Here is a 25,137-nt window from a genome sequence, read left to right as displayed (position 1 = left end):
ATGTTTTTGTGTACGTCCGAAATGATGAAATACACATGTATAGAACAGTAATGGTTGAATGAAAAAAGGTGAATTTTGGACAAATGAGTTTGGAACTAAGACTTAACCTGTATAATGGACATAGTCAACATACACTGTACATGACATTATATCTATATACGTATAGTTCTTCTTGTATGCATAAATGTATACTGATATCAGATCAATTTGAAAAATTTTTACTAAAATTTTCTTTCTTTCACAACAGTACATCAGCAACAAAGAAAACTGTGGATCAGTGCAAAAAACAGTTCCACAACATCAAACATAGGGGTAATTAAACTATTATATTGCTCATAATTCATAATTAATTATAATTTGAGCTTATATGCCATGGTGCGGCGTCTGTTGTCTGTCCGTGGTCCGGTTGTCTGTCCGGCGTCAACTTTTCCATTGAAACAACAACTTAATTCTCCCAAAGTTGAAGATCTAGAGTCCTGAAGTTTAATTGGCTTATAACATGCTGAGATGAAGGGCTACAAAGTTTGTTTAAGTAAATGACTTCGACCTTCATTCAAGGTCTTCAAGGTCACAGGAGTAAATTAGATCAAAAACAACTTCTTCTGGATAACCAGCCTAGAGACATATTACAGATGGATGAATTGCCATTTATAAGTATGATTTACTCAATCAGTTTTGTCTTACACAGTTACTGTGTAGATGTATGTCTTTAATTTATTTTATGAAATATTAATTGGTTTATGAGTCATACAATACCTGTATATGAAATAGTATTTGATGATTTACTGATTTGTGTGCTGCAAATTAATTTATAAAATTTATGGATAATATATAAACACTTATGTTATGCATTATTCTCTTAAAGTGAACAGTCGGCCAAGGATGGCTAAAGTCGGTAAAAATGGTGTGAATGTATCCAGTATTATTTCTTATGGAATAGAAAAATAAACTTTCTCGTCAAAATCTGTCTGCGTAAGTAGAAATTAATTTAAAATATAGGAATCGTAAAACGTCCTCCCGACTGACTATGTCCGTGGTTACATTTCCACGCAGCCTCGCTTTCAATGCTTTCATCTTTTCTTTATTTCAATGGTCAGAACTGGGAAACGTAAGCAGAACTTGACCGTCTTATTATTATATGAGAACTTTTGGAAGGCCAATGAACGCATTTAGACTGGTTTTCTTTGCCCGACTATTCACTTTAACATTATCTTTTCAAAATTATACCTACTGTAAAGGAAAGGCATGATGATGCCCGTAACCCTAAACCCTAGGATGTTCTCGCCGCCACCTTCCAAGAAGTTGCTGTGGGTACGGGATTGGAAACCGGCCTGGGGTGAAAGGCATCAGCCAGCCAATAGATACAGAGGGTATAGCATTTTTAATACAATCGGTAGCACTTGTATTATAGCTATCTGGTATACTTTATGTGTAGGACTTGCCCTATAATGACATCTAGTGGTGACCTCTTGAACCATTTCATTCATTAACTTCCATTCATGAATTCATATATTTTGATATTGGAAATTAATTTGGAGTACTTTGAGTACTTTAAATATAGTTAGATGATAACATATACATCTCTAAATGACGGTATATTGAACCCTTCACTTAAGCTGGACAGAGAGATATCTAGCATTCTTTCAGTGAGGGTAAGATATCTCTGTCTTAATCAGGGTTAGATTCTTAGGTTGTCAAAACTTGCCAAATCTTGTGTTTGACAGGTTAAGAATCTTACCCCCTCTGGTTGAGATTTCCCTGCCTCACCCTCTAACATGTATATATAGGGTACAGGTATTTGATTAATGTTGATTACACTATTAGACATAGCCCACTTCATCTGTATCATCAAATTGTTTTACAGGTCTAGATTGTATTGATGACGCCCCTTTAGCTAGTACTGCTTGCATACCAGGTACTACATGTTTTTCCTCATCAGCCTGTACACCCGCAGACGCAGCAGCAGTTCCAGATTTAGACAATGGTAAAAATTAATATGTTATGAATATGCATAAATGATAAACTTAAATGAACTTTATTCTGTCTAAATGGAAGAATACTAGAATGAATATAGATTCCAGACCTACTTTGCTTTTAGGTTTAAATTCTTTGTATGCTTATCAAAGTTTTTGCCAGCTATTTTGGGAAAACGACCCTTAGCAAAATTTGGGAAAATATCATCAGTGTTTTTCAAAATAGGGAAAATATAAAAAGTATAGCTTAAAATGAAGTTCTTTTTCAATTTCAAATGATCTGGAAAAAATATAAGATCTTTACAAAAGGCCTTCAACTTTTACAAGATGTTGATATTATTGTTGAAACTATTCACATCATTTGGGTATTTTAACTTAATTTTACCACAATTGGGAAATTGTTGACTGAATTTGGGAAAATACAGTGCTATTTTCAATTTGAAATGGATCCTTTTACCGAACTCTACAAAGGCCTGGCAAAAACCCTGCTTAAAGATGCATGTTCGGTCATTTTTTCCTTGAAATATACTTAAAAATTGTTTTGATATCATATCTATCTATCACCCACAAGATGTCAATTTTATTACAATAATTGCTCTGCAAATAACCATTGTTAATGATTACCATACTTGTACATAATCTTTGGAGTTACAATATTGCAGCTAGGTGAATACATTATTTATGAATTATTTTGTTTTTAGATGTGTCCCCTAGAAGGAAGAGGAGAAAGACCGCCTCATCATCTGTTGAGACAGACTTGATAATAGCTGAAAGGCAAAGAGTGGAAGCTGAAACAACAAAACTTCACATGGAGACTGATCTGATAATGATGAGAAAGACCAACGAAAGGGAAAGACATGAGTTAGAGGTGCAATGCTTAAGAATGAAGCTAGAAATTTTGAAAAAAAATCTTGTTTTATAGATACGCAGGCAGCTCTCTCTGATGCTATTGGTTTACATTAGCTTGAAATGTAAAGATATTCCTTGTTTTTTTTATAAATAACAGTTATATTTCATTGGTTTGGTAGGGCAGTTTGATGTTTTTCGTTAGTGCGAAGCACGAGTGATGAATATAAAATATGCAACCTCATGAAATAAATAATCAAAATGCCAAAGGCCAGCTTTGCTGTTCTTTCTGCTCTCAAACAGCTCTTGTAATATGAAAAAAATGTGCAAAATTGACATGTTGGAGGTTATATTTGTTTTCTCCTGTTTGAAAGAACATTCAATTATTAAAATTTCACATATTGATGCATAATGGATAAATCTGCTAACTTAATGAAGAAAGTTAATAATTTAATATGCTTGTCATAATTTCACTTGTCACATATATCCTTCTGTATCAATTTTTTATATTGATTTAAGACAATGAAATATGATGTGAGTAAAGTGAAAGAGTGAAATGTTTTTTTTTTTTTTTTTTTTTTTTTTTAATTTTGTTTGTAATATTTTTGGATACATATAAGGATCTTAAATTTGTGTTCATTTCATATGATCAACAGCTTATAAGACTTGTTTCATAAATCTCATATGAAATGATCACAGATTTAAGATACTGTACTTTTTATTACATAACTACAACCTACATTTGGAAGAATCCTGCGTCAAATTCAAAATATACTGTAAAATTCCAGCAGTGGCCGCCATTTTGTCCTGCCGTCTCCAAAACCCTGGGGTCATTTTAACGTTTCTGTTATAACGTCACATTTTCCAGCCAATGAAAATCACTCTAGGTTATATTATATTATTGACATATGTTAAAATATTACACAGATGAAATCACTGGATATCAGGAAGTTCATGTAATGAATTCAAATATGAAAAGACTTGTAATAACAAAATGAATCACAACTTGGGCCTCTTGTTATTTAGTTTAAAATAGAGTGGCCTGCATTGGTATGGTAAAACATTACCTGTAGGAGTCAATAATCCGTCTTATTAAGCTTTTTTTCATTTTTTTCAGTTCTATAAACGCCATGGGCACTTATTGGCTGGAAAACGGTGTACTGTATTGGCCATGATTAGTAAAAATAGTTAAAAAAAAGTCAGGCATATTTTAAATCTTTCTGTACTCATGATAGTCATTTATCTTTTACAGTCTAGGGTACCGCGAAAATACCATTTTGAGCAAAAGATTTCATAGAGAAGTGAATGTTTCGAAGCCTGCTGAACAAGTTATAATGTTTCAAATGTTTAATGTGTGGGTAGGGTAATATATATAGATGTTAAACATGTAAAGAAATTTTGTAATTCTTTGAAGTCTGTTTCTGACCGGGGAGATAATCAAGATAGGGATTTTATGAAATTTTTGGTCAAATTTTAGTGTTGAATTCAACGAAAGATTGAACCTCCCACATAAAAGTTTAGCAAGATGGTACTTCTTTACCAATTTTTATTCACAGTTGTGTGAGATGACTCTCTTCAAAATAAGCGATGAATGACGTTATTCACATGTAAAAGACTCACAAGTTCATGTAACATTGAATATGATGCTGATGTTAGAGACATCACATGTTGCAAAAACATTGTTAAAGGGACAATTCAGTCTAAGAGTGCATTTTAAATTTACACATATATCGAGAAAAAAACAGTTTTTACGGAAGTTAGAGTAGTTGGTATTACTGTGATATGCCAGAAAACCCTACTGCGGTGAAATGTGTTTGAAATGTTCAAACTTGCCTGATGTCCGCCATTGTACAGTCATTGTGGTCTGACATCTTGTAAGCTGAGCCCTGGCCCGTGCCTGTGGAGTAAAGCTTTTGCCTGGAACTACTTAAATTGCTCTTACAGCAGTGTGCTTATGTTATGTGTGCTTTGTGCATGTTTTTGTCTAAAAACCTACTTCATCAAGTCCTCGGTGGTCATTTAATGTATTTGTTTAACTTGCGTTATAACGACTCGAATATGGGCACAACGTACATATTGTACCGGCTGAATAGTATTACGTACTATACCATTTGGAATTTCGACAGTATCAATTAAAGAACTTATCAAATTGGAATTGGTCAATTTTTGTTGTTGTATGTTTTATAAGGAATGCAGAACAATATGAAAAGAGGAGGGAGGCTTGTAAGGGGAGGGATGCTTGTAAGGGGAGGTACGCTAATTATGGTGAATACACTATTTAAAAAAAAAAAACGATTTTATAATTTCAGATGAGAGCTCGAGATGACAGAAGAAGTTCAGAAAAATGTGTTGGCAATATGATGTCTAAGTCCCACCCCATCCTGGATTCCTCTATTATTAAAGTTAAATTCTGCACTCTCATCATCATCGCTATCGTCATCATGGTCTGAATTGTTTATGATGTCTCTTTGCTGAATCCCGATGTTTTGGAGTACCACACAGGCTATCACTACTGTGGCAGCTCTGTTCGGGCTGATTCTCAAACCACTTTGTAGGCACGAAAAGCGTCGTTCAAGATTCCAAAAGTTTGTTCTATTAGCACTCTGGTGCGGCATAGTCCACTGTTGAAATTGTGCTGGCTTGGTGTTCCTGGATTCACATAAGGTGTCATTAGAAATTGCCTGGTTGGATATGCAAAGTCACCCAGAAGTAATCCTTGATGTGTTCCTGGACCAAGATAATTTACAGGTATATGTATAAATGACAAATACTTATTAGTTCAGTTTTGCCCCTGGATAATAACATCCAAGGGACCCTAATTATTGAATCATAACATTGTAGGTTTAAGACCACTTTAAAAATTATGATTGATTGGTTTTACAAATTCGTAATCATGCAATGACCAATTTTAATTTTTAATGTAAATAGCATAGCCCGAGTGTTACAATTAGACTTTTATAGACTGATATCTATTCTAAGTATCGATTATAATTCCTGCTTTCTATTTGCAGGTACCGTATACATGCATGGAATCCAGAATTCAGTTTCACCTTGTGAATTTGCTACATATTTTTAATTGACCTCCTGTTAATACCAGTAACAAAATAATCATACCATTTTCAAACTTGTGACACAAGCTACTGTTCCTGAATATCCTGGCATCATGACAGCTTCCTGGCCACTGTGCTACACAACTTGTGATCATGAAGTTTGCATCACAAGTCATCTAAACAAAACAATTATAATTTGAAGAAATTGATGAATACAACATGTACTGAAACTTATTTATATGTAATTATCAATAAAATTTATAATTAATGCAACAAAAAAGTAAAATACAATAATACATTCCCATTTTAAAAAATCATAAGTGTTGGAAATTAATATTTTATTTTTGAAAATAAAAATAAGATTTCATAATTCAAGTTTTTTGTCTTACATTAATAAGTTCTGAAGAAATAAATGTGTTTGTCTATTTTCACTAATATCAACACAAGATTATGTAAATCATAATAAGAAATTATCTATTTATTAACCTGGCAGTTCAAAGAGTGAAATCCTTTCCTGTTGACAAAATCTGCCTCATTATGATTTGGAGCCCGTATCCGAATAAATGTTCCATCCACACAACCAGACACATTTGGAAATCCTGCAGAATGCCATACATTTATATATATTTTTTTTTTTTAAAATTATTTATTTATGTTCATTATTTGTTCACATATTCAAAGGCCAGCTACATTTCCTAAAAAAATATAGTTTCTTTGAAACATTAATTGCATTAGGAAATATATATCGATGACCTAAGATGAGGTTACAATACCAAACAAATGCAAGATTTCCTGCGTAATAATATGATAACAGTGGAGATTCATTTCGCTGTTTTGCCTCTGGTGCAGTGATAATCAACTACCGTGCAGTATTTAGGACGACGGTGTGAAACATAAGACGACCCACGTTATGAAACTTAGCATTTTGTTTATTTTAATTCAATTGTTCAGAAGGTGATGATAAATGTAGTATTAACAGTAAGTTAATAACTTTTGCGACTCCATAAAATTATCGATCTCGTTTTACATTCCCATTAGTGGGCCTTTAAAAATCATTGGATAGGGTACTGTAACCGTTAATTCAATTTTCAATTCTTTATTTTCCTTAAGTTTACAACTTATTGGAATTGTGCAAAATACGCACATATACATATATATACAATCACATAGTAATTAGTACAATATCATAGACAAGTTACAAATGTACTATACATTAAAATCAAAATGTGTATTATATAAAGGCTACATAACTTAAAGGTTAAGTATACAACATTAATATAACTGTACTGAAATTACTGGAGGCGGGATCGTATTTTCATGGCCTCAAATATAAATTTTGCTAATTTACGTAGATCACTTATATTTTCGCAACATAATAATTGTATCAACTTGTATGTAGATGGTTTACGCCAATAAAAAGGTTTTACATATTTCTTTCTTAAATCATGATAATTAATACATATTAAAATATTGATATTCGTCTTCCACATCTAAATTGCAACCAGGGACCAATCTTTGTTCTCTAGCAGTATCGGTATATCTGCCTGTTTCGATGGCCAAATCATGAGCAGATAGACGAAATTTAGATAAAACAATTCGGTATTTCGGAGGTATATATTTGGTCAAATAGTATTGTATAGTAAAATGATTCACAATATGCTTATATAATATACATTTTAATGAGGAATCCAATAAGCCTCTCAAATGTTGCTGACTTTGGTCAAATAGTCGTTGCTTTATCAAACATAATATATGTTTATGGTTATACATGTACAGATAGTGATGATTCCATACATTACCAAAACCAATAGAAACATGGTTTATCCAATTGAAACAATTACCAGTGTCGCTATTACTTAAATATAAAAGAGCGGAATTCAAAATACAGTTATTTGAGACCATTAATTTAAGCCAATACTTTATCATTCTGTACTTCCTTAAACATTCTAATGGATACCGGCCTAATTCAAAATATACCATGGCGTTACAAGTTGATCTCTTAACTTTTAGGATCTTCTTACAAAATGATAAGTGATTTTTTTCTATATCACACCCTTTCGATGATCCCCACACCTCGCAAGCATAATGCAAGATGCTAGAAACATACGTGTCAAATAAACGTAACAAGGTTTCAAAATTTAAATATAAATTAGAACACATAGAAAAAAGTGCAAACATGGCTTTACGACCTTGGTCAGATAAATGTTTTTGAATTTGATTAAATTTATTATTATACTTCAGCTTTACATCAAGATAGCAAAAATCGTTTACTATTTCAACTTCATTGCCATTATATCTCCACGATTCCTTTTCAAGTATACGTCCTCCATTTCTAAATACGACTATTTTCGTTTTATCAGTATTAACAGACAATTTCCACTTAGTTGAGTAACTATAAAGACTATCTAAGAGGCACTGCAGCCCTTCAACAGTTCCAGAGAACATTACCAGGTCATCCGCGTACATTAGGTGAAACAGACTCAATTCGCCGAAATCATAGCCAGAATTTCCATTTTCAATAAATGAAGTTTCAAAATCATTAACAAAAAGTGAAAATAGAATCGGTGATAATATTTCACCTTGCATTAATCCAATATTGTTCTCAAAATAATTAGAACATTTACCATTTACCAAAACACAAGATTTAACCGATTTATATAGTGACTTAATAACAGATAACATTTTCCCTCTAATGCCTAATTTAGACAGCTTACGCCATAAGCAGCCAAAGCTTAATCTATCAACAAAGTCAAACGCTTTCCGAAAATCTACAAAACAACAATATAGGCGTTTCTTTGATGACAAAGTTTTAGATATAATTGAGTGCAAAGCAAAAATTGCGTCTATAGTACTAACTTCTGGTCGAAAACCAAATTGCGCATCAGTTAAAATGTCATATTTGATACATACATCTAAAATACGTTTATTTAATACAGAAGTGAAAAGTTTACAAAGACAACTAATTAAACTAATACCCCTAAAAACCGTTGTAGTAATTTAATACATATGAAGGGAGATAAATCTTACAAATAATAGTACCGTCTTCAAGAACCGAAGCTTATTTACAACAAGGACGTCGATCTACAATTTATCACTTATAAATTCTTGCTTACAGCTAACCAAAATGTAAGTTGTAAACTATGAATATTATTAACGTATACATGTGAAGCTTCGGGATATTTCTGTGTATTGAAATTGTACCAGATGGTTAATCGTGGTAACGATTGGGATTTTAGTACGACAAGGCCGATATCTGGGTCGCCGATAGGTGGCTCCAGCAGTCGGAAAGTTTGTGTTGTCATTACCTGCAATGCTGAAAAAGTCGTGTTTGACTGTTGAGAGAACCTGTCCAGTGGGAAACACTATGAATCGCCGAGCTAAGATGCAGAGTGCCGAAGAAACGGCCAATACATATCTAGAAACAGTCGACTCCGAGAGTCCAAGAGTGTCACATGACATAAGAATGCAAGTGTGAAAAGTACCGGTAGCGAAAAATCGCAAAGCGCACAACAGCACAGTCATGGGTGTCAGTGCTTGGCAGCGTTGTGTCGGTCTCTCTAAAAATGGCGAAATCAACGTTAAACTATACATAATCGTGTTCTGACGAAATTTGTATCTAATAAATATGTCTGCGTCAGGTAATGTGTCCAGAGGATTACCCAAACGGCGGTAAATTGGTACACGTCTTTGGCGTCGGCGTCTTCGCTGTAAACGACGCAGCAGTCCTCGAATGTCCGCCATATTTGAGAATGCGATTACAGACTTGAGAATGCTTAGGACCGTTCTCAAATATCGGCCCGTTCTCAACTTAAAATTTGAGAATTGAGAATTAAGAACGTTTGTGAAAGCCAAATTTAAGAATTTGCTTAAAGTTAAGCATATACTCAAAGTTAAGAATTAAGAACAGACTTAAGAAGTTTTGTGCAAGCGGGGCCAGGTGAGCTAAAAATTAACTTAAAGTTGTATGGTCTATAACTTTCGCTCTTTTTGTCATAGTGAAAACCGTTTAAGTGTTATACACATTCTTCGTCGTCTGCCTAAGTTTTAAACTTTCTAATTTTACCACTTCTTATAAAGTTCGGCACTGGAAGTATTTTTAATTATAAAAGTAAAAAATCTTTTTAACGTGTACACGTGAAAAATAGGCTCGAAAGATGCCGAATAATTCCGAACTCTTCCGAACATCGTCGCGACAATCTCGAAGTAAAACGATAGTTGTGAAACCAAGAGAAAATGTCAATAATTTTTCATAAACAAAACACGTGGTCGACCTCAGCAGACTCTATCTACAAAGAAAATAATGCTCGCACATTACAATACTTGATACACAATATTTTACGGCAATGTGTAAATTGGATGTTTCAAATACTCGCTCTGTGGACATATACCAGCATGATTTGCTCATATTAGCTTGAAGGAAAACGTAAACAACCTGGCTCACCACGTGCAGGCCGTGTTGAACGTCAGCCACGTGATACGATTCGGAATCCGACAAAACCCGAAGTCACTGAACATGGCGGTGATTGAAGGCGCTTTATTCAAACCAGGAATATATTATCCCTAGATTTCGGCTCTCTTATAGGCATGCCTTTGTGAAGCTAAATCATCAAGTTACATGGCAATGTTTAAATATCAAATGTTTTAGTTACATATCGTTACAATGAAATTAGCAGCAATATAACTTTAAAGAATCATCGATTGTTTAGCGGCTATGTCTCGTACATGTACATTTGAGGACCCGGATGTAAACAGTCTTTGACCTCACGCTATCTTTTCTGAGGAACAGTGCCTGTACCGGGATTAGCTCAGTTGAGCAGTAGCACACAAGGTGTGATGCCCCCAAGATTTCAAGACCCTACCCGTGGCTAGGTAGGACTGATCCGGGGTCCCCGCTCTGCACAAGTTTCATTGACACAAAACCCTGAACTTAACAGAACACACTGAATATAATCGGACACTCTGCATGAGTTTAACCTGACAACTCTGAATTTAACAGAACACTCTGAATATAATCCACCGTGGAGAAGGTAAACGGAATCGGGGTGCGCAGGAGGTACGTACCTCTGACTCAGGTGGGCGCTGCATGAGGCGGCATTGGGGGGGGGGGAGCTCGAAGGGAGAGAATGGCCGACGGTGTTGTTTTTTTTTACATTTTTTCAATGCGATCATAGACACAGATATTGAGAGGGAAATTAAAAACCAACAATTTTTGCATGTAGAGTGATTTCCATTCTACCAATGAGATGTGTTGATTGAAGCCAAGGATGCACGATTCGTTCAAGCTAAGCCACATTAGTCAAGCGAGTAGGGGTGTGGGGTGGTTTGTTTACATTTTTCGCTGTCAAAATACATGCGGTGGTATTACGTAGTTCACAATTCCAGAACTAAACGAATTAAGATTTTCATTACCATTGAAAGGTACTGTTAATAGTTAAATTTCTCCGTGACTTGTAAAATGGTTGAAATTTGGCAAAACCCTTCGTTAGCGAGGGACGGGATCGCGGGGAGACCCTATTTTACCTGGGGACGGCGCATGGGTGGGCCTCTCGGGGTTTTGTTAAGTATATACATGTACGTTAGGCCTACTTTAATCTGCAGCATGATCTCCTCAGTTAAAATTAATTTAGATGAGTCTAATTTCCAAATTATATACAATTGTACATGATTTATAAGTCATATGCGTTCCTGTTTTTGGCGATATTTAAACCAGAGACATACTTGATGCTTGACACAATGGTGTCGCGTGATGGATAGTAGAACCCGATATGGATCGCTCGCGTTCCTTATTCCACGTTTGGTAGTCTGTACTACGCGTTCTGCCTCTGCGTTACCATCAGGGTGAATCCCTTCATAGTCCTTCGCAATATATCATAAACGCTTCACTCGCGTATTGCGGAATGTTGTCCGACTCGACAGTTTCGGGATCCCGTGCCTTGCAACAAGGACGTATACACTTATAAATCCTTGCTTGCAAATATCGACTGCATATGGTTTATGACAGCTTGGGATGATGATGATTTCAACGAGACGATTTTAATATAACTCGAAAAATAGTCGACAACGAGTAACGAGAGAGTAGATCGCGTTCTTAATTTGTAATAGATCGCTACTGACCTTCCGGAAAGGTCCTTCTGGGAATTTCAATTGGTCTCAATCGTTCAGGATAGTCAAACTTTCTGTTTGAATTTCATTTCAACTAATTTTATTCATGATAATCAATAGGATTGGGTAATAGGCTTAGCCTATATAAACCCTCTCCTAGCCAGCGATTTGACAAATTCAATCATGTATACATTTGACAGATTTAACAACACAAATATTCAAACAATGATAAAGTATTGAGTGAGAATGGTATTATATAAAAAATATGCTATGTATTATTAATGATGCTCCTGTAGATGTACTTACAGTAATAATTGTATAAAGGGAGATAATTCAATAATAGACAGAATGATAGACTGATAGTAAGACAGTAATATAACAGTAAGCCACTGATACCAATGCCCTAGTTGGGCCTTTTGCTACTGCAAACCTTTCATTTTTTTGTTCATGGAAACAAGTTAAACATACTAAATTACTGTTTATTTTTGTCACCAGCTGTTTTTTCGCAGTTCTACAATACACACATTAAAGGATTTGTGCAGCCAAAATTTTTTTTTTATAATAAGTCAGGATATTGCTTTGGATGAATGAAAAATTAAGTCCCACCCAACGAATCGCCTAGCTTTTAGGGCTATCGGTTGGTTTTGGTCGTGATTTACGGGTTATGTCGACTACGGTTCAGAGATAATGATCTAGGTGGTCACGTGGTCTTGTGATGTCAGAGTAGTCCGTGGCTACACAAGGTAAGCCTAGTACTATACATGTATACAGCATATATACGCATACGTTAGATCTACAATTTGAGTTGTTCGAGTAAATGGTTATGCTAGCTTTATGATGTAGATATTTTCAGTTTCAAAACATTCCATTTACACCACTTCAAAAATTCAAACAAGCATATATCTAACTTTAGATAAATCATTCCAATTTGATAGTGATATCAAAATGATGTTCGGATCAGTCTGGACTGAGATTTAGATATCATATGATGTAAATTTCAGTGTAATAAAAAAACAGTATAATGTAACACTATCTTTTTACGAGTAAAATCCCAAAATTTAGCATGAATATATCTAGAATCCATGTTTTTATTTCAAACTTCTGCTATAACGATGCAAACACGGCACAGTTTTTGAGTAAAAATAAATGTGGACGGTTATCAGTTATGTGATATTGGAGAAACAGTACCGAACTTATACCGAAAATAATATGTATATCTATATTGTTGCCTTTGAAACTTTATCCATATCGTTTACTAAAAAGCAGAAATACATCAATGGAATTATGATATATGTTCCTAAATTACAGTTTAAGTGTAATTTTAAATTCATTATTTCAAAATTATACTCAATCCTTAAAATAGTATCATACCGAGATTTGATAGTATGATATATGAATATTTATCGTATAATCCAAAAAGTAACCACATAAAGTGTTCAAATGAAAATTGAAATTACTTGTATACAGGCATTATAAATAGATAAAATATCTTGTACCTTTTTAGAAATATACGAAGTGATATTTTACAAATAAGTATATTTAGTGTGATAATGTTGTAACCCTTCTTGTATGACTATACACGTACATTTATATTCGAAACGGTGAAAAAACATGCTTAGAATTGTTACTAATACCTTAGAAATTACGGAAGATTGCAATATGCCACGATTCCGTAATTACAGTGCTAGACTGGAATATTTTTTAAGGTTAAACCTTTAGTTGAAATAGTTCTTAGAACCATTTTTGTTTCTGAATAAGTCACTTTCCATTTTTGTTTTACCTGTGTACGACATATACATGTATATATGTGTATGTAATATATATTTCTAGGTATGATCAGGTATATTTTATTTCCATTTGCTTTTACATTTTCATTTTAAAAAGGGAGGTGACAATAAAAAAAACCTAGAGCATAGATGTACGGGGTTTTCATAATTCAAATTACAATCCAATTAACGGATGTCCTATTCTGATTGACAGTAAGACAATAGCAAATACCCGATATAGTCCACCGAATAGCAAATTGCCCGCGGCCAGGTAATTACAGGTGAGTTCGATGAATGGCGTTGTGTACAGGTATACAACATCCTGGTCAAGGTATTACATAACCATCAAACCAAAGGCATGGCTAATTATATAAGTATCTATAATATCGGTGTATCTACTCGTATATCGATTAAAAATTGAAAGCGTCCGCACGGTCTGAAAAAATAGTTTGTTTTGCTTAATATCTCAATTATTTGATCTTTTATAATATCAAAAGTAAATTCTTTCTACCACATGTTGAAACCTTTTACGGTATTTTAATAAAATAAAATGTATCTCGATTTATTCGGTTAGCAACATACAACACAATGTTTGTAATGATCAATCATCGGTGTGTACGTATGTCAAGCATCGTATCCTTGATGCTTTAATCAAGGATTTCTTAAATTGTTACGTAAAATTTCATTTTACAGTCACAAACTTTGCAATTCACAATGTATCAAAGATACAGACTACAGGAAAATATTATCTAATTAAAGCTTATTCGTTGCTGAACTCCTCGACAAAAAATCTGAAACTTTTATTTCTGTGTGGATTTTCTTTCATAATTACACGAAAATACCTGCTATTAGAGCATAAATTAGAGTATTTGAAACATCGAATTTCACTCTTTTAGTTATTTATATTCGAGCCAAAGTTATTGTACGATTAACTTCACTCAAAAGTAATCATAAAAAAATCTTTGATCGGCTACTCCTGTGACCGTCGATGTAAGTGATAGTACAGCTACAATTGTATAAGCCACGAACTATTATGACATCACACGGTTTAGAGCTAGAAAATATGCATAATCGGGTGGTCAGAAAATTTGACCTCGATATCGGAGGTTTACAGGTTATTCCGGTCGCGCGCGGCCCGGAGTGATTTCTACACGGTCTAATAAAGCCATTTCCAGCATAAACTGAAATTATCACTTTTGACTGCACAAATCCTTTAATATTTACAGTCAGTGGTGAATTGATAGTATAAACCCTGTTGATTTCAACCAAAGGCTACTCAACTTTATTTTTCGATAGATTGAGTATGTCACGCGCAATTTGGAGCCGCGCGGATGAATTTATGATGGTCCAAATCAGAAACTTTTGGTGTTTTCAGTAACCGAACGTACGTTCGATGAACATGTACATGTATCAAAATAGGTTTTAACACATATACATGTACGTGTGTAAATACAAATGTAGAAAAGTTACATTGTTTATGTTACTACGTACATCTTTGACCAATGCTTCCGTGCGTATGATAAATAAACAATGTTGTACAATGTACAGTTTTGCACATTCCGATGACGTCGCAATGTTTACATGTTGTGTGTCGGTGAGTCTGTGTTGTTCTCTACCACATGTAGCCTAGATCTTCATTCTATTCGTATTTTTAACATCTTTGGTTGTACGCGAATGGATAAGATATGTCAGAACAACATCAGTATTTGAGGTAGATAAGTTTAACCAGAGATTTAAATAGTAGGGATAAGAAGGTACCTCATAGCTTTACTTAACGACGCCCGCAGCGGAAGCTATCCCAGAGTGCATCGCGTGTCTACAGTAGAGTACAGTCTAACGACGCCATATTGAAACTACGCTTCGTCCGATGAAGCGATCTAGGCTATAATTCAGGTGATGAACAGGAAATAACCAAATAGCATAAAGTTTGCTCTTTATTGAAAATGTAATTTATTTGAATAATCCATCACATTTTTCATAATTGTAGAGGTGTTACGCTAAATAAACGTAATGTTAACTGTGAATGTCCTCATCCCGGCATGATTACTTCCTCGATCGATACAATGGATCGCCCCGTGAAATATTAATATAATAAAACACACATACTCTGATTTCAATAATTGACCGAATTTCCATTTAGTTTTCAAATATTTGTTGCTTGGTAAATTTTAAATGTTAATATATTAAATTGATATAATTTGAACATATTGAACCTTTTGAATTTTCGGAGGTAAAACTGTACACAAATCATCGAAGCTAGCCTAAATTTTATAATGGCGACGATACCGTTCCGATAGGGTCGTGAAAGATAGCACAATTAAACCCACATACTCTGAATTCAATAATTGACTGATTTCCATTAAAATTTCAAATATTTGTTGCTTGGTAAATTTTACATGATAAAATATTAAATTGATTGAATTTGAACATATTGAACCTTTTGAATTTTTGGTGGTAAATCTGTACACAAATCATCGAAGTTACCCTAAATTTATAATGACGACGATACTGTCCAGATAGGGTCGTGAAAGACAGCACAATTAAAACCACGTCCTCTGATTTCAATAATTGACTGATTTCCATTTATTTAGTTTTCAAATATTAATTTTCTATTGATTGAATTTGTACATATGGAAACTTTTAAAGCTCAAGTACAAGTGTTAACATATTATCGAAGGTACCCAATATATCATGGCGAAGAGATACAGTGCCGATCGAGCTGTGATAGATAGCATAATTTGATATCTAATTAACGGAAAGTGATTTGCAACTGCTATAATCACAGGTGTCTTACTGTCATCAGGTGAACCGTCGGCCAGAACACCTGGTCATCGCCTCACTTAACTCAACGGGGGTCTATTTACCTGTGTTTGAGTCTCGAAGGCTATGCAGTAAGTTTGTAAATTAGATAATATTTTTCTAATCTTAATTTTCCCAAACAGTTTTATTTATAATGCATAGAACCATGTTGAAATAAAAGTGAAATCTAAGTGAAATGTAAATATTCCGCTTTACCAGAAATTTGAATATAATTCATTTAAATATCTTGCTTTACCAAGCAATTTTTTTTTACTAAAGCAAAATTGAATTTCCAGGGTTAAACTCATTAAATTTATATGTGTCGTACTTTTCATTCTAACGAATCAAGAAAAGCTTTTATAATATGTCATTAATCACCAAAATTTACCAACATTTTGATCATTGCTTACAGAATTTTCAATGCATAGGTTTTAATTTTACAATTTTTCATAAAAAACAACACAGAAATATCTCATCAGTATCTCATCAGTCCAACATCATTGGAAAGCCATTTTTGGCTTATATAGATATATGGTAATATTTACATAAATGGTTAAATATACATGCATGAGATTAGCGTCTCTAATGCAACAGTAAAAAAGGCTATGAGATACTTTTCGATGTTTAGTGGTTTGTATATAGTCGTATAGTCATATATAGTAGTAAAATGCCGTACACAGCTTCATGGGCTAACACTATGATAACTCGCCTCTAGCTATTAGTGCGCAGACGCACGGCTTGGTCTCGCGGTAACCGTTCATCCGTTTACGATAACAATAGGTGGGTACGTGATATCGCGAGAACAGCCCTAGTTACTTATCCCAATGATATTTAAATCTCTGGTTTAACCAAAACGACCTAGCACGACAAAGCATTTTTGTTCACCTCGGCGGACAGACAAGTCCTGTACGTTATCTAGAATCTACTGTGAATCGGCGAGAGTAGGTACGTTTGGGTGTTTCGAAATATCAATGAAACGGAATCCTACAATTGTAGCTTTACAATACTTGTAATAGATACCTCTAATATTTATTGAAGTGTTTGAAACAACAATATGAATATAGTTAACATTTTGAGAGCGGTACAGTAAACGTTTACAGTAGTGGGCCTACCTGTGTTTGTACATGTTCCTCGAAACGACGTCCGATACATTTGAAAATCTCCAAAATCCGGAAATAATGACATGAAACTATGTAAACATCCGTGTATTCAAGAAATTTCAAACGTGAACTGATTAAGTAGAACTCAAGTGATCACAAAATTGAAGAAACTCTCTGTTTGTCACACCTCCTTGACACAGGCGGTTTGAATCGGACACCGCGTCACAACTACGTTAAATATCCTGCCACGTTATGAATTGTGTAAGCGTGTGAAATCATACGAAGCAAAAAATTAAAACCAAACTGCTTTGCACCATGGTGTTTTTAACAACAGATAAATAAAATGATTTATAGTTCCATACCGGGAAAACCCCAGATATATGCTTCATCAGACGGAACTCATTTTATTGGTATGTTCATTGATAAATTGGCGGGAATTTCCGCCACTTCAAGTGGCTGTTCCAAATGCCTGTCGGAACCAAACGATATAATTCAATTTTAGTCTTATTAATGCCATAAACACTATTAAGGGTAAATTTTGAGCTATGAAAATATAGTTCAGACTGTAAATATAAGGATTAAAGTCTCTTTCTGGTGGTTCTATCGAAGGATAAAGTTGAGTAGGGTATCGATATTTGTTTCATGGACCGCTTCGCGGTCCATTCCAAATATCGATACCCTACTCAACTTTATCCTTCGATAGAACCACCAGAAAGAGACTTTAATCCTTAAATAACCCTTACTTAGAGCTTGATATTTGGGTTTTCATACCAATTATGGAGCGCAGGGGATTATGCCACGCTTTGTGGCTCCCTGTTTGTGATTCAAATTTGACCAGATTGTTTTACCAAACCGTATACTAATTGTTGTACCAAACAGGAATTTTGTGCGTACCAAACACGTTCACTCTAGACAAAACATGCTCATTAAACATAATCGATTATGGCACAAAGGATAAATTTACGATAAATTTGAAGTGGTAAATAGTTTTTGTTCTATCCTAATTCTTCATTCAACATCTTATCTTAAAGAAATGCATCCGATATCTTCAGATATGTTCATATTTTCACGCATTTTTCTGAGTTTGTACGGAAATACGATCCATGTAACATGTTTGAATACGAAAAAGGAGGCTTTATTCTTATTTTCACATACAACTGTTGGACATATTAAAATTTTAAGCTTTCACTGTTCTAATTTTTGATAAGTTTCAATGAAAAAATGAAATAATATCGAGATTTTAAAGCGATTTAGAATGTACCCGTCTCATTTTATTATTTACGATTTTTCCGGATGTAGATACCAAACAACCGGGGCCGGATCCCGTTACCATACAGTGTAATTTGGAAAAGTGATAGTTACTATAGATACCTAATTGTTCTGTTTATTCATTAAGTTTTTTAATTGTGAATGAGTAAGTGAAGTGTAGAGTTTTTTTTATTATCATTGAATGTTGATAGGAAATAACGTTTAAAATAACTTTCAGTTCTGCAAAGAGGTGGATTAATTATTATGTTTACCTTCAATTGATATCTAAACTCTTTATTGTCATTTATGTATTGAATTTATAATATCTTTTAAACATGATGGTGATTCGAAGTTTAATATTTTATACAAATCAAGTAGTTTCTGATTTTTTTTGTCGCATTTCGGCTTACGTTTCCCACTTTAGTTATTTTCTAGTGTAAATTACCTCTATACGTAAACCAGTAATGATTTCTGTTTGGCACACTGTACAGTTTCGATCCCTTGCCACCACACAGAATTTCACGATACCTTGATGACCCTCGTGTATCCTCTGAAGATAAGTAGGGATAATGATACGGTTTCCACGCACGAGCAATCCTTGACATAGACTTATCTCCTACCTGATCTGCCAATGGACGTGTCACCACGTTTAAAGATGGTTTTTCAAACTCGGTCGAGCCTTCTTAGCAATATTTCTCGATCAATCGTAAGACGCTGTCCTCTTGAATTGCTTTACATAGCTGGTAGTGACATTACTACACTCCCCACAAAATCCTCTTCCTCTGACGTCAGATTTCGTATTGGAACTTTAGAAAGTGTGTCCGTTGTGTATTTAAGGCTGGAAACTCCGCCACGTGGAAATAAACACCCACCTTACTTCAATCGCCCAAAACCACATTTATTCGGAAAACATATTTACACACTATACACGAATGTATTTAGGAGATGTTTATCTTTCAACTCCTGTACCACATCCACACGGAACAAGCCGAGAAAACATCGTTGTTACAACCAACTTTAAAAAATAAACGCACTTTGAAAAAAATATCAAAGTGAGTTTATCAATTTTTGTCAAACATAAAGATATGGCGGTGTATGTTTGTCATCAAACATAAAGATATGGTGGTGTATATTTGTCATCAAACATAAAGATATGGTGGTGTATGATTGTCATCAAACATTAAGATATGGTGGTGTGTAGTTGTCATCAAACATAAAGATATGGTGGTGTATGTTTGTCATCAAACATAAAGATATGGCGGTGTATGTTTGTCATCAAACATAAAGATATGGCGGTGTATGTTTGTCATCAAACATAAAGATATGGCGGTGTATGTTTGTCATCAAACATAAAGATATGGCGGTGTATGTTTGTCATCAAACATAAAGATATGGCGGTGTATGTTTGTCATCAAACATAAAGATATGGTGGTGTATGTTTATCATCAAACATAAAGATATGGTGGTGTATAGTTTGTCATCAAACATAAAGATATGGCGGTGTATGTTTGTCATCAAACATAAAGATATGGTGGTGTATGTTTGTCATCAAACATAAAGATATGGTGGTGTATAGTTTGTCATCAAACATAAAGATATGGTGGTGTATAGTTGTCATCAAACATAAAGATATGGTGGTGTATAGTTGTCATCAAACATAAAGATTGGTGGTGTATATTGTCATCAAACATAAAGATATGGTGGTATATAGTTGTCATCAAACATAAAGATATGGTGGTGTATATTTGTCATCAAACATAAAGATATGGTGGTGTATATTTGTCATCAAACATAAAGATATGGGGTGTATATTTGTCATCAAACATAAAGATATGGTGGGTGTATAGTTGTCATCAAACATAAAGATATGGTGGTGTATAGTTGTCATCAAACATAAAGATATGGTGGTGTATATTTGTCATCAAACATAAAGATATGGTGGTGTATAGTTGTCATCAAACATAAAGATATGGTGGTGTATAGTTGTCATCAAACATAAAGATATGGTGGTGTATATTTGTCATCAAACATAAAGATATGGTGGTGTATATTTGTCATCAAACATAAAGATATGGTGGTGTATAGTTGTCATCAAACATAAAGATATGGTGGTGTATAGTTGTCATCAAACATAAAGATATGGTGGTGTATATTTGTCATCAAACATAAAGATATGGTGGTGTATACTTGTCATCAAACATAAAGATATGGTGGTGTATATTTGTCATCAAACATAAAGATATGGCGGTGTATATTTGTCATCAAACATAAAGATATGGTGGTGTATAGTTATCATCAAACATAAAGATATGGTGGTGTATAGTTGTCATCAAACATAAAGATATGGTGGTGTATATTTGTCATCAAACATAAAGATATGGTGGTGTATATTTGTCATCAAACATAAAGATATGGTGGTGTATAGTTATCATCAAACATAAAGGTATGGTGGTTTATATTTGTCATCAAACATAAAGATATGGTGGTGTATGTTTGTCATCAAACATAAAGATATGGTGGTGTATATTTGTCATCAAACATAAAGATATGGTGGTGTATGTTGTCATCAAACATAAAGGTATGGTGGTGTATATTTGTCATCAAACATAAAGATATGGTGGTGTATATGTAGTTGTTATCAAACATAAAGATATGGTGGTGTATATTTGTCATCAAACATAAAGATATGGTGGTGTATATTTGTCATCAAACATAAAGATATGGTGGTGTATAGTTGTCATCAAACATAAAGATATGGTGGTGTATAGTTGTCATCAAACATAAAGATATGATGGTGTATAGTTGTCATCAAACATAAAGATATGGCGGTGTATATTTGTCATCAAACATAAAGATATGGTGGTGTATAGTTGTCATCAAACATAAAGATATGGTGGTGTATATTTGTCATCAAACATAAAGATATGGTGGTGTATAGTTGTCATCAAACATAAAGATATGGTGGTGTATATTTGTCATCAAACATAAAGATATGGTGGTGTATAGTTGTCATCAAACATAAAGATATGGTGGTGTATAGTTGTCATCAAACATAAAGATATGGTGGTGTATAGTTGTCATCAAACATAAAGATATGGTGGTGTATGTTTGTCATCAAACATAAAGATATGGTGGTGTATAGTTGTCATCAAACATAAAGATATGGTGGTGTATAGTTGTCATCAAACATAAAGATATGGTGGTGTATAGTTGTCATCAAACATAAAGATATGGTGGTGTATATTTGTCATCAAACATAAAGATATGGTGGTGTATAGTTGTCATCAAACATAAAGATATGGTGGTGTATGTTTGTCATCAAACATAAAGATATGGTGGTGTATGTTTGTCATCAAACATAAAGATATGGCGGTGTATGTTTGTCATCAAACAGCGAGATAGTTAAGACGACTTAACAAGGTAGTTATTCGACTTAATTGGCGAAATAGGTATGTTTCGATTTCATTTCCACACTTTGTTCAGAAATAACATATTGTGAACGTAGTAAAAATAATGACTAGTCAAGTGAATTATTCCATTTGGAAATGTTATAAAAACGCTTAAAAATTCTTACTGTATATAATTTCTTTTTTTTTTAAATACAAAATACGATATGATAGCATTTGAAATGGTTATGTGCTTTGTGCGCATTGAAGACACCCGTAATAAATCATAGTTATGAGTGCCATAAATACCATATTATGATATATCAATTCTTTGTATGAAAACAACATGATTAAAGTATGAATGAGATTTTGAAACAAAAGAAGTACTGTGATGAGATATCAATATACCTGTACTCAACAATGGTTGTTAGTTTTCATTTGAAAAATAAAAATGTAATCACGTTATATGCTTCACTTCATTGTTTTAGTATTATTTTAGAGGTAGTTTTTTAAGCAGTTATACTTTAGTGTAAATCATGTATTATATAATGATATGTATTTGAATACAACAAGAGGCCCATGGGCCTTAACGGTCATCTGAGTATTGGCACAATACAACACTCAAAGAATATAGTAGTGGCAAACAATTAAGGCAACACAAAGAACTCTTTTAATAGAAGAAGTTCAGGTTCTGATATGTTTGATGAATTAAACCATCAATGAAGGTCTTTTGGTCCCCACCATGCTACAAGTCCTATATCCAGCCTCTAGGACTGTTACTTATGTACAAGAAGTCGTTTAAAGTTTTTAGCCTTTTTGACCCCAGTGACCTTGAATGAAGATCAAGGTCATTCATTTGAACAAAGTTAGTAGCACTTCATCCCAGCATACTACTGGCCAAATATCAGTACCTTGGGCCTTCTGGTTCTTGAGAAGAAGTCTTTTAAAGACTTTTACCTTTTTGAACCCTGTGACCTTGAATGAAGGTCAAGTTCATTCAGTTTAACAATCTTGGTAGCCCTTCATTCGAGCATGCTAAAGGCCAAATATCAGTGCCCTGGGCCTTTCGGTTATTGAGAGGAAGTTGTAAAAAGATTTTAGCCTTTTTTACCCATGTGACCTTGAATGAAGATCAAGGTCATTCATTTGAACAAACCTAATAGCCCTTCATCCAAGTATGCCACCGGCTCAATATCAGATCTCTAGGCCTCTTAGTTATTCACAAGAAGTTGTTTAAAGGATTTTAGCCAATTTGACCCCTGTGACCTTGAAAGAAGGTCAAGATCATTCATTTGAAGAAAGTCGGTAGCCCTTTATCCCAGCATGTTACAGGCACAATATCAGTACCCTGGGCCTTCTGGTTCTTGAGAAGAAGTCGCTTAAAGATTTTTGCCTTTTTGACCCCTGTGACCTTGAATGAAGGTCAAGGTAATTCAATATAACAAACTTTGTAGCCCTTCATCCCAGCATGCTACAGACCAAATATCAGTGCGCTGTGCCTTTCGGTTATTGAGAAGAAGTCGTTTGAATGAAGCGTTTACGCACTGCGGACGGCGGACGGCACACGACGACGGACGTGTTCTTCTCTCATTTCGGCTGAAGTAACGAAATATGTTTAATTTTGAAATAATATTTCATAATATTACTCCTCACTGTAATATGACAATAGTCACTAAAAACAGTATGAGTCACAAAAGTTTTTTTTTTCAGAACTGCAGTGCTCTACCTCTGTTGTGATGAAAATATACATGTTTTTTATCAATAGACGGATTTTGAAATCATTATGCAACCAAACAATATGCATATTTAAAGGGATAAAGATTGATTTAAAAAAATAAAGTTAGTTGTTAGATCACTGCTAATTACATGAGTTTTGTTTCGAGTTTCGAAGGAACCCATGATATTACAATATCGCTATATCATTCGGGGGTTGCAGTAGTTTGAGAAATAGACTGACTTTGACGATTTGTTACAACCCAATTTGAAAAAAAGAATACGCTTTGAAAAAAAATATTTCAAAGTGAGTTAAATATGGTGGATGTTCAACGCACTTTGAAAAATTATTCCAAACTGCGTTGCACCAGATTTAACGCACTTTGTTTAATTTTTTTCAAAGTAGGTTAAGATGGTACATTGGAATTTTATTTCAAACTGCGTTTTTGTAAATCTTTGTAAATAATCCCGCATACAGAATTTCGGAAGTCGCACTAAATAAAATGTCCTGACAATGCAGTCTTTACTACTTGGGAGGTCTGGGGTCAGAATGTTTCTAACGTGAATGTGTCAGTCCCTACCACGGCTAGAAACACAGCTATACGTTTATCATTAGCTGCGATGGCGTATAGCTCTAAACGACGGACAGACGATTTCTGACAGATGGTCGTCGTCAGAGCTACGATTCCGTCCCATTGACCGCAGTGTTGCAAAACATCCAGCAGTAAAAAATGCTACATTTCACGTGTGTAATGTTAATTTGTAATTAAATTCAACATTTTTAACATAAAATGATTATTTATTTACCCATCTCACTGTCTGAATTATATTTAATGGCTCACATCTCTGACACGGTTCCCTTGGCCGCCATTGTTATTGCGAAACAATATAATGTCACGGAGTTTTTAACATGAATTAATATAAATTCCCAATAATACTTAAAAATTTTTAAGTTTCAAAATGCTTTTTCTTAGTTAGTTGGCTTTTTTTAACTTCAAAAAGTTGTATCTATTGAGTGTTTCATTTTGTCACGGTTTCCGGTCAATGAAACATGGCGGTGTATTTAAAAGAATTATATGTGTTGTGTTTGCCTGGGATTTTACCACTAATAGTTGATTAAACATAATAATCGAAAGGTTTGTGAATTGAATATT

General features: G+C 34.1%; 1 pseudogene; it reads right to left on the bottom strand.

The window, feature by feature from the left end:
• Positions 1 to 2,820: 2,820 nt before the first annotated feature.
• Positions 2,821 to 9,756, bottom strand: LOC138327040 (putative nuclease HARBI1; annotated as a pseudogene).
• Between the last annotated feature and the right edge of the window lie 15,381 nt (positions 9,757 to 25,137).

This window comes from Argopecten irradians, chromosome 7 (genome assembly GCF_041381155.1).
Source record: "Argopecten irradians isolate NY chromosome 7, Ai_NY, whole genome shotgun sequence".
Lineage (NCBI taxonomy): Eukaryota > Metazoa > Mollusca > Bivalvia > Pectinida > Pectinidae > Argopecten > Argopecten irradians.
This window is presented reverse-complemented; position numbering and strand designations above follow the sequence as displayed.